The sequence below is a fragment of the Silene latifolia genome, chromosome 10 (genome assembly GCF_048544455.1).
Source record: "Silene latifolia isolate original U9 population chromosome 10, ASM4854445v1, whole genome shotgun sequence".
NCBI classification, from domain to species: Eukaryota; Viridiplantae; Streptophyta; class Magnoliopsida; order Caryophyllales; family Caryophyllaceae; genus Silene; species Silene latifolia.
In genome coordinates this window covers 65,318,957-65,331,318 of record NC_133535.1, presented here as the reverse complement: position 1 = coordinate 65,331,318, position 12,362 = coordinate 65,318,957, and positions in this window count along the sequence as shown.

Genomic DNA, 12,362 nt, shown 5'->3' with positions numbered 1-12,362 from the left:
CGTTGGGGTGCCTACAACGGTCTCGGACACCTCCGCCGCTATACAAAGTATTTTCTAATATTGTCGGTGTTCCAGTGGCTCATTAGAGGCACTCCCCCCATGTCTGTCAGCCGGTATGTACCCGGCCTCATTTCTTCAACCACTTTGTAGGGTCCTTCCCAGTTGGCCGTCATTTTGCCATGGATGTTTCCTTTGTTGGTGGCGGCTGACTTTCTTAGGACTAGATCTCCTACTCTTAAGTATCTTTTGTGGACTCTACGGTTGTATGCTCTTCTCATTCGATTTTGATATCTTCGCCAAGTTAAGCCGTGCCGTGTCTCGGCTTTCTTCGACTGTGTCTAGGGAGACCGTCGACCTTCCTCATTCTCGATCGGGTCAAAGGGTTGCCTTCGAATGTCGGCACCGATGCTTCAATTGGTAGGACGGCTTGGACCCATAGACAAGGTGGAATGGATCGTATCCGTTGCTTCTTTCTCCGTGGTTCTAAGGGACCACAGGACGCCGGGTAGTTCATCAGCCCACCTTCCCTTTAGATCTTCAACCTTCTTCTTCAGCCCGTTTAGGATCGTTTTATTAGCTGCCTCCGCCTGCCCGTTGCTCTGAGGGTGGCAGACGAAGGAGTATGCAAACTTAATACCGAGCTCTTCTAGCCAGTTCATCACCATGTCACTCCAAAACTCTCGGCCATGGTCAAATACCATGACTTGGGGTAACCCAAAACGAGTTATGATGTTCTCCCAGATTACCTTTCTTACGGCCGCCGTGGTCTTGGCAGGTACCGCGACAGCTTCGACCCATTTGGTGAAGTAATCAACGGCGACGATTAGGTACTTCCTTCCTCCGGAGGCCGTCGGAAATGGCCCTAATAAATCCATCCCCCATTGTGCAAATGGTAGGGGGCTAAGTACTGGTTGTAAGTCTCGGGAAGGTGCGTGTATCACCGGAGCGTGTATCTGACAATTTTTACACTTCTTGGTCTTAGCTCTGGAATCCTCAAGCATGGTAGGCCAGAAGTAGCTGGCTCGGAGAGCTTTGTGGGCTAGTGTTCTTGCCCTCATGTGATGTCCACAGATGCCTTCGTGAATCTCTGTCAAGATGAGCTCGCGTCGGCCGGGCCGACACATTTTTAAGTGGCCTTATTACGGACCTTCTATACAATTCTCCTTCAAACACCAAGTACCTTGCGGCGATCCTTCTAATCTTCTGGGAGAGACTGCGGTCCTCCGGTAACTCATTTGTAAGTTTGAATTTCATTATCGGAGTCATCCACGTCGTCTCGGCTTCTATATCGCCCACCATGCTGACGGTCTCAGTGATGCTTTTAGCATTCTTGATATCCACCAGCACGGTTCGGCTGACATTCTTGATGCTTGAACTGGCAAGTTTTGAGAGAGCGTCGACTCGGTTGTTCTCGGACACTGGGACGATTGGATTTGGAAAGATTTCAATTTAGCGGTGTCGCTTTTACCCTTTCCGGGTATCTTACCATCCCGTCGTCTCGAGCCTCATACTCTCCCTCGATTTGGTTAGTCACCAATAGTGAGTCTGTCTTCAACACAATGTGTTTCGCTCCGTGACTCTAGCTAGCTCGACTCCAGTTATCACCGCCTCATATTCGGATTCGTTGTTTGAGGCCGAGAAGGTAAATTTCAAGGTGTACTCAAACTCGTCCCCGTTTGGGCTGATGATAAGGATGCCGGCTCCTGAGCTGTTCGCCGTGGAGGACCCGTTGGTGTATACTTCCCATACTCCGGGGTTTGGTTCTTCTTGATATGTGCACTCAGCCAGGAAGTCTGCAAGTGCCTGCCCCTTTATCGAGGGCCTCGGCTTGTATTGAATGCCGAAGCCGGATAGCTCTACTGCCCATTTGATGAGCCTGACGGATTGTTCAAATTTTTCCAATGCTTTCTCCAATGGTTGGTCGGTTAAGACCGTCACGGGATGTGCGTCGAAGTAAGGTTTTAGTTTCCTTGCGGCAACGACGACAACAAAGGCTGCTTTTTCAATCAGTGGGTAATTTCTTTCGGCGGGCAGCAGTGTATGGCTGACAAAGTAGATTGGGTGTTGCTGCTTGTCTTCTTCTCTGACGATTACGGCACTGACCGTGGCCGAGGTAACTGCTATGTATAGATATAGCGTCTCCCCCAGCATCGGCCTGGACAGGGTTGGGAGAGTTTGAAGATGAGCTTTCAGTTGCCTGAAAGTTGTGCTCTGTTCCTCCCTCCAGCTGAAGTGTTTATTCCCCTTCAACACTTTGAAGAATGGGGTGCTTTTGTCGGCTGACCGAGAAATAAAGCGGGGAAGAGCCGCCATCCTCCCGGTCAGCATCATAACCACTTTTCGATTCCTCGGCTCCGGTAGGTCCAGTATTGCTTGGACTTTTTATGGATTGGCATCAATTCCCCTGGCGCTGACAAGCACGCCGAGGAACTTACCTGACCGGACACCGAAGTTGCATTTCATTGGGTTAAGTTTCATCTTGTATTTCCTTAGTGAACAAAATGTTTCGCTCAAGTCGGCCAAGTGCTCGCTGTCAGACTTGCTTTTTACAATAGCATCGTCGACGTAAGCCTCGATGTTTCGCCCTTTTTGATCTTGGAACACTTTGTCCACCAGCCTAGTGTAAGTTGCGTCAGCGTTTTTCAAACCAAACGGCATCATTTTATACATGTATGTGCCGTGTATGGTGATGAATGCGCACTTAGGCATGTCTTCTTCGGCCATGAATACCTGATGGTACCCTGAGAAGGCGTCGAGCAGGCTCAGCATAGTGTAGCCTGCCGTTGCGTCTATTAAACTATCTATTAGAGGCAAGGGATAGCAATCTTTAGGGCATGCTTTATTAAGATTTGTAAAATCAACACACATCCTCCACCCCCTGATGACTTCTTCACCATTACAACATTTGCTAGCCACTCAGGGTAAGTACAAGGCATGATAAAGCCCGCCTCTAATAGTTTATCTACCTCGGCCTTGATGGCGTCATCTTTCTCAGCCGAGGAGTTCCTCATCTTCTGCTTGACAGGGCGAGCGTTGGAGAGCACGTTCAGCTTGTGAACGATCACCTCTCGGCTCACGCCTGGCATCTCGGCGGCTGAGTACGCGAAGACGTCTTTGTTCTTTCTCAACAGGTCTAGGAGGTCGGCTCTGAACTTTGGCTCCAGACCGACACCGACAGTTACGGTGCGCCCTGGGTCAATTTCTACTTGTTCGGTCTCGGCCCCCTCGACCATGCTGACGTTGTTGGTGCTCATCGGATCACCCTCTTGTCGTAAGGATGGGCTCTTCCCCTTCTCTGATTTCTTTACCACTTTGAGGGATTGCATGTTACACCCTCTGGCAGATATTTGGACATTGACAACTTCGTCTCTCTCGTCCTTTGAGACGAGCTTTTGTGCCTCCCCCCGGTCCGAGACATACATTAATGTCAGGGCCCGGATGGACATTACAGCGTCGGCCTCCCTCAAAGTAACCCGACCTATCAGAACATTGTAGGCGGACGAACCATCAATGACCACGAACTCGGATAAAACATTCTTGGCCGCATCGTCTTGGCCGAACATCACCGGCAACCTGATTGACCCCGGGGTACAGGCCGGCCCCGAGAAGTCAGTATAGTGGGTTGGTGCAGGGGCTCAGGTCCTCAATTTTCAGATCGAGATTGAGGAAGCATTCTCTGAACATGATGTTCGTGTAGGCGCTTGTATCAATTAGGCACCTCTTAACCAAGTGGTTGGATATGTCCAGGTGGACCACCAGCGGGTCGCTGTGCGGGGCTACGACTCCTTCGTAGTCTTTCCTTCCGATGGTTATATCGGGGACGGTGGAAGTTGGGATCGCTGTGGTGGGCACAAAGTTGATGGCTTGGTAAAGCTCATTTAGGTGCCGTTTGTGCCCATTAGCCAACCCTCCGTTCTCGTCTCCTCCGGTAACCACCTGGATCACTCCCATTCTCTGGAATACTGATTTCTTGTTCGCCCCGTCGGAGCTCGTTCCCGGGGCCCCAGCTACGTACTTGCTTAGGGCCCCCTTTCGGATCAGCTCCTCGATGGCGTTCTTCAAATGCCGACAGTCGTCGGTCTTATGGCCGGGCTGGCCGTGGTAATCGCAAAATTGGCTTGCGTCGCCCTCCGCCTTTGTCTTGGGGGGCCTTGCCCACTTCTGCTCTTCATTCTTGCTCAGGGCAAAGACCTCGGCGGGTGATTTGACCAGGTGGGTGAGACCGTGGTACCGCTTCTGGGTGTATGGTCCCGAACTCCCCCCGGCGCCCGCCGAGTTCTGTTTCCTGTTAGATCTTTCAGGTCGTGACCGATTATTGTCACGGCGACCTTCGTCAGTGTTCTCCCGGCGGCTCCTCCTCTCTGGTTGCCCAGCTTCGCTGTGGCCTACCTAGGTCTTGTGGTAGTCCTCCACCTTTATGGCTCGGTCGGTCATCTTTCTGGCGGAGGCTAGATTGAGGTCTTCGCACTTGATGAGCTCATTTTTGAAATCGCCCTTCGGCAGGCCTTTCATCAGTGCGAAGGCCGCCAGTTCGGGGTTTAGTTCACGAATTTGCTGAACCTTAGCGTCGAACCTCTTGACGTAGCTCCGGAGGGATTCGTCTTCCCCTTGTCGGATAGTCAGGAGATCCAATGTCTCCACGGCCCTTCGCTTGTTGCAAGCGTACTGGGCTATGAAATTATCCCTGAGGTCGGCATAGCAGTACACCGAGCCATCAGGTAGCCCTTTGTACCAACTTTGGGCCATCCCGTGCAGGGTTGTTGGGAAGACTCGACACCATATCTCATCAGGCTGCTCCCATACCGACATGTAAGACTCGAAAGCCTCGGCGTGGTCGGTTGGGTCACTGTCCCCCTTGTACGATAGGGACGGCAGCTTCAGTTTGGTCGGCACCGGAACTTCGAGGACGTAGTCATGGAGGGGCTGTCTGACCACGTGCCGAATGACACGTGGCGATCGGCTCCTCGCATCCCTAGTCCGGCTTCTCTCCCGTGGCGGGAAAGGCTTCTTGTTATCCGACTCTGGTGAGTCGGGCTCCTTTCTTCGTTTCTTCGGGGGTGGCCTCGTTGTTGCCGCGGCGACGCTGTCCTCCCGCGAGGTGGGGAAGGACTTTGGTCTGCCACTGACACCACGGGCACCGCCGGCGTCCTTGCATGCTCAGCTCCTTGTATTGCCCCGGTCAAGTTGATCGGAGTCACTTTATGGGCCCTGGTTACCTGCGGGTGTGCTGCCGTCACCGTCGTTGCGGCGGGGGTGATCGGCGTATTACCCATCAAGTCCAGGAATAGCTTCAGTTTGGCTGCATCGACCACATGTCCCATGACAGTGACATGGCCGGCGAGCAGCGGTGTTTCTGGTATTATTGGCATCCCGTACGCCGGTTGAATTACTCGGCCGGTGGGGGACTGCCCAATCTCAGAATTGTGGACTGTGTCATCCTGATAGAATGCAGTTTCGTCGGTCACAATTACTTCTTGTTGTTTCGACATCTTCTTAGCTTGTTGGGTGGGTTTTGTTTTGTGTTTTGTTTTGTAAGGGATTTGACTAGCTTTTAGTATGGCTTTCCCACAGACGGCGCCAATTGTTCCGGGTGTAATTCCAGAGCAGATTTGTTACCACGTAAGCTTGTAGAATGATGGCTTTGCTTGACTCTTCCTTTCGGCCTCTCCTGAAAGGATGAACAAACTGAGGGCTCGGCTTGGTACCGAGCGTACTCACTCCGACGCTCAAGTCAGTAAACTTAAGAGGGATTAAGTTGTGTGTTACTTGGCACAAAGGATATTGTAGAGAGATAAGGGAGTTTATACCAGATTAGTGTGTTTAACTGATTATTTGCGGATCCTTTCCTCAATGAGGGTTGAGGAGTATTTATAGGCTTTCACCTTTTGTCACGTAGTGGCCAAGTGGCCAAGTGGCTAACAGGTGGAAAGACTGTTCTACCCTCGGCCGGGGGACCCATGGCAGGCCGGCGGGCCCTGTTGACTCCATGCCGAGGGGTCTTGGATGTGAGTACGCGGATGTGTCTCCCGGCTGGCTGATCGACCAGCCGAGACCCAAGTGACAGGCTGCGTCGGTTAGGCTGTCCAAGGTGTTGACTTGTTGTGGATATCTTTGACCTTGCTCAATATGTTGACTCGGTCAGCGGGTGCAGAATATGCCCCATCACTAGTTATTATTATTACTAATAATCCTAACTCGTAAAACAATTAAACTAATTATAACGATACGTGATTTAATATAATTAAACCGGTCTCAAACACAACCCAAACACCCCATAATCCACTGTTTCAACCCGTGTTCAACAACCACCAACACACATGGCCAACCCGTGTTTCTCACCTATAATCACCAATCCTAACTCACCTAACCATGGCCACCACCAGCCCATGACTCCTCTTGCCCAGCCACCACAACTAGCACCACCATCGACACCCCACAAGCTCACTAACCCGACACTCGCACCGCACCAACATCTCCACCCTCATCCTTACACCACGGTTTTCACACCCAAACACGACAAACAACCACCAGCCTACAACACCATAAGCCGCCACCATGACTCACCCAGCCGTGGTGAGTGGCAACCCTAACCAGCCCCTCACACGGCCCCTATGGTCAGCCCTAACCCGCAACAACAACAGACAACCACTTGGCTATTAATATCACAATCCGACCCACCACCGTTGTAACACAATCTTAATAAGATGAGATGTCTACCTTTGGGCCCATTGTTTGTCCTCTCTTAAGCCCAAAAGTACAAGGCCTTATTACTAAGAGGTGGGCGAAAACCCTTATAAACATATCAAACTTTGGGGTATTACAAACTCCCCCACTTAAAGAACATAACGTCCTCGTTGTGCCTCAAACTTGACCGCAGCAAAGCCCAGAATTCTCCCCCGCTAGGTGGGTGACCCGGGTATTCCTGACCACAGGCTCACCACACGGTCGCAGGGTTACTTTGATACCATTTATAACAACCCGACCCGCCACCGTCGTAACACAACCTCAATAAGATGAGATGTATACCTTTGGGCCATTATTTGTCCTTACTTAAGCCCAAAAACACAAGGCCTTGTTACTAAGTGGTGGGTTGAATCATTTATAAACATATCACAAGCTCCATATTTTCCCGATATGGGACAATTTACTCTCAATCATCATTTGGGGTGTCACAAACTCCCCCACTTAAATAACAAAACGTCCTCGTAGTGCCCGGAGGCTGACCGCAATCAAGCCCAGAATCCTCCCCTACTAGGTGGGTGAACCGGGTACTCCTGACCACATGCTCACTATGCCAGGTCGCATGGTTGCTCTGATACCCTTTATAACAACCTGACCCACCACCATCGTAACACAATCCCAATAAGATGGGATGTCTACCTTTGGGCCCATTGTTTTCCCTCACTTAAGCTCAAAAGCACAAGGCCTTATTACTAAAAGGTGGGTGGAAGCCCTTATAAACATATCACAAGTTCCATATTTTTCCGATGTGGGACAACTTTACTCTCAATCTTTGGTGTGTTACAAAATCCCCCACTTAAAGAACACAACGTCCTCGTTTTGCCTCAAACTTGACGTAACCAAGCCCAGAATCCTCCTCCGCTAGGTGGGTGACCCTGGTACTCATGACCACAGGCTCACCACACAGTCGCAGGGTTGCTCTAATACCAATTGTAACACCCCTGATTTTTGGCTAAATTAAAATTAACTTTTACATATAAAACGCGCCGAAATACAGAGATATTTTAATTAAGATACAAAGTCTCTTACTACAAATCCTTTTAAAAGTGAAATAATACAAAATGGAACCAAAACTTTACAAAGTCTTTAATAAAAATCTTCTCCTGAAATAAAAATCCTTTTAAATAGTAGCGGAAGTCACCTGAAATAAAACCATAAGACAGAAAGGACTGCTCCCATGACGAGTAACCTAGAAGGGAAAAACACGTCAGCCGAAAAGCTGAGTAACAGATAATACCTTAATAAAAGCAGCATAGTTTTTGGTCATGACGTGGAAACACGGACATGTAAAAATAAAAATCAGCAGAGAGAATAATAAAACACTCCCCGATAACTAAACCCAAACTCAAGCTTACTCTATAATATAATAGATACTCTCGTCCCAATAATTAACTCAATCTCAACTCATTACTCCATCTCACTCATTATCCTGTCTCACTCATTACGCTTTCTCATAATATAGTACTCCAAAGTAACCAGATATCATATTCTCATCGTCGACCCTAAGACCATGACAAGGGGTGAGTGAACTAGCGGATAAAACCACGAAACAATACTTCCATCTCAATATCGATTTCAAACTCAAATAACTCAAAAACTCAATAACCATGGTCACTCTGGACCGTAAACATAACTCGACACACATGCCCCATAACTAATTACCAGTAACCAATCTCAATCTCAATATCAATATCTTCAATGGTTCAACAAACCGTGCTCAACACTTAGAGTACAAGACTCTAAGCAACTCACCCACGAATCTAGTTCAAAGAGTACGACAAAAAAAACACAATACGAACTTATTATAAGAAACAAAGCAAAACCAATGTTCTCTTATCGTAGAACATGGTCGCATAGACCAAATACCAAACAAAGTGAAGCACGCACTAACGCCATTGAAATTCCCATATATTGCTAATGACATCACCAAGTCACCCATAAATATTCTTTGTACAATAACACTTCAAGCCCTTTAATTTTTATGCGTTTAATTCCCTTAGAGTATTTGGTTTCAAAACAAACTTTTCGTCGACTCTAATTTTATCTCTGCAATCAATCTCAAACCCGCAAAAAAACTGAACCAATCTCACGAATATAATTATTACTACTATTATTATACCAAAAACAATAATTATGATGATATAGTAAAACAAATCTATAAAATCTTATTAAAAGGCTAGCCTCAAAAGGCCATGCAGACAATGCCACGTAGGATAAGGAAAAGCCATGTATGCATTTGCAATGCCACATCTTAATCCGCGTGTCACTCTAATTTATAAAATCTTATTAAATGACTACTTGAAACACCTATTAAATGTCACGTAGACATCGACTAAAAGCCACCTAGGATTATAAATGTCACGTAGACATCGACTAAAAGCCACCTATCAATAAATTATATCTTAATCCACTCTTTTTTCCTTCTTTTAAAAAAAACCCAAAATCAGATTAGTAATCCCTGTTCTTTTACTCCACCCACACATGAATCAACTACATATACAATTTTCAAAATATCATTTTCTCCAATTTTTTGCCACAATTTTCAAAATATCATTTTCCCCAATTTTTTGCCAAAATGCCTTAAGATTGCCGATGTACGCGTTGGGATATATTTCTATCTATACAATATAGTTAAATGACTAGCTAAATCATCTATAAAATACAATTAAAAGACTAACTTAAGTAGTATTTAATTGCCATGTGACAACTCTCAAAAACCTCCTAATATGCTATAATATTTCATGTCTAATTAAGTTATAATAATAATAATAATAATAATAATAATAATAATAATAATAATAATAATAATAATAATAATAATAATAATAATAATAATAATAATAATAATAATAACAACACATTCAAGATGTTTTATTAAGCATTTACACCACCTTTGCTTTTCCTCTTCTCTCATTTATTGTAAGTTCGTAACCTAATTTCAACCTTTCATCTTACTCTTGAATTCTTAATCTTAATGAATGTTATAACATTTTTTTTTATATATATATTTCATCTCTTTAAATGAAATTACATATCTTTTGTGTATATCTTGGTATTGATTTTTTTAATGGTTTTTTTTAACATTTCTATTAGTAAATGAAGTCTAAACCTCTTTATTTTGTTGTGTTTTATAGGATTCAATGTCATAATCTTCTTTGATGTGAACGCTTTATTGTTATGTTGTAAGTTACTACTTTCGCCTATTCTTTTATTTTTCCATTTTTTTATTTGTTTAACCCTTTAATTTTCATATATGTATAGTTTCTATTATTACCAGCTTTGAGTTCAACATGACAAACAAAATCTTATATATTTCACCTCATTCATAAATTTAAAAAAAAAAAAATTAAAAAATATAAGTTGCAAACACAAAAAAAAAAAAAAAAAAATTGATGCAAATCTTTTATCTCCCTCCCATAACTTTGGTTATCAATTTACCCTATTTATTTAACTTTATTATCTTCTTAAAGATGACCTTTTTAATTTCCCCTCACCATTATATAACAATAATCATAATTTCCATGTTATTCAAAAAATTGGTATGTAAAGTACAATATTGTAAAAAAGCAAGACTAAATATTTCACTAAGTCATCTCACTAAGCCATGTATCATAAAAAAAAGTCATTTTTTATTATCATGTGTCACATGCTTATTAGTAAAAAAATTTTAAAAATATAAAGTCTCAAACGTACAAAATAAATTAAAAAAAATTGATTCAAACTTTTTATCTCCCTCTCATAACTTTAGTCATCAATTTACCCTATTTATTTAACTTTATTACTTTTATTTAATGATGATCTTTTTGCTTTCCCCTCACCATTATGCAACAATCACAATTTCCATTTTATTTCAAAAACTGGTATGTAAAGTTTACATAGATAACTAGAGTATTTTTTTACTTTTTTTCTTTATTGTATATTGAATTAATTAGAATATTATTTTTTATTACTTTTGTGTTTTCAAATTGCAGGAGGATGATACATACTCACATATCAAAACAATGGCATGAAATTCGTATTATAGGTATGAATCTTCTTTACATAACACCTACACAATAATTTAAAAATATTACCTTGAACAACTTTTTATTAGTTGAATATGCAACTCTTTTTACTATGAAGTTTCATGCGGCGGCCTTAAAACCCCATCTATAATCTATACAATCTAATTAAAGGGCACAAATATTATCCTACAACTAGTTGTATAGTAGCATTGTACAACCGCATCAATTTTGTTGAGCTCTTACATAAAGTTATTGAGCTATTTTACAAGTTATTGAGTTATTTTACTAAGTTATTGAGCTTAATAATTATTCTGTTAAGCTCAATAACTTTGTACCATAGCTCTATGATTTTGTTAATAGAACTCGACAACTTTATAATAAAGCAGAACTTCATTAACTGATTAAAGGGGTACTTAAAATGAGAAATACAATTAAATTTAACATGAAAATTTTAATGTGACGTGGATTATCAATTTATAGTTACATGGCATTGATTTCATTCATTCATCTATAAATAAATCTATACAATCTAATTAAATGGTACCTAAAATGACAAATTTTAATGTGACAAAAGAATGTAAATGTAATAAACTTTTTAGTTTACTCTCATCTTTATACCTATTAATAATGAATATATTTTACTAATTTAACATCTAACTTTTTCTTAAATGATGAATTTTTGGCTTCCCCTCCTCATTTATACTACCTATACACATTGCCATATTTTTGTTTACAATTATTATCTCTTGTGTTATCACAATATCTCGACTTCTCTACCTTAAACACCTTTGAGATTTTATTTTATCGGTCTAAACACTCTAATTCATTCAATCAAGAAAAAGAACTTAAAATAACGCATAAATATTTGTTGGAAGATAAACATTCATAGTCCATAATCTTTAAGCTGATTAAAACAATAAATTATTAACGATCTCGTGATTTCACGGGCTCCTAAACTAGTTCAAGCTCATAAGTCCAATATAATAACAACAATTAGCACGTACGCATACAACACCGAACGATAATAATAATAATAATAATAATAATAATAATAATAATAGTAATAATAATAGTAGTAGGATCGGTAGAATCGTGTTACCTTAAAGGCGGACAAAGGACGAATTGATGAAAGAGTAACAGAAGTACAAATGGAATTGAAAAGGAATGATAATTATGTAATAATGGCACAAAAATACAAGAAACCATTAGCCAATGATGTTCATCGTTTTTGATTTAATGGGATGGGATTTGATGGTGATTCATTACATGTGATATATGTTTGCCGCACAAAGAAATAGGAGAGGCAGATCCACAGATGATAGACCAAACAATGGTATAATGTATAATTAGGTTACCTAATGAATATTAGATCAAGTGTATCGCCGTGGGGTGCACGAGTCTTGTTCGTGAAGAAGAAATTGAAGGAAAAGTAGATCTATATACTTACATATTCATATATATGTTATAAATTAATTTGTCATAAAATTAATAAAGGTCTTATGCTTGCAAACATTAAAACAAAATAAGGAAGAAACATTATTCTTACATTGTATTTTCGGTTCAAATGGGCACAAAAGAAATCTCCTTTTCTTTTGTTCTTGAGCTTTCCTTTTAGAT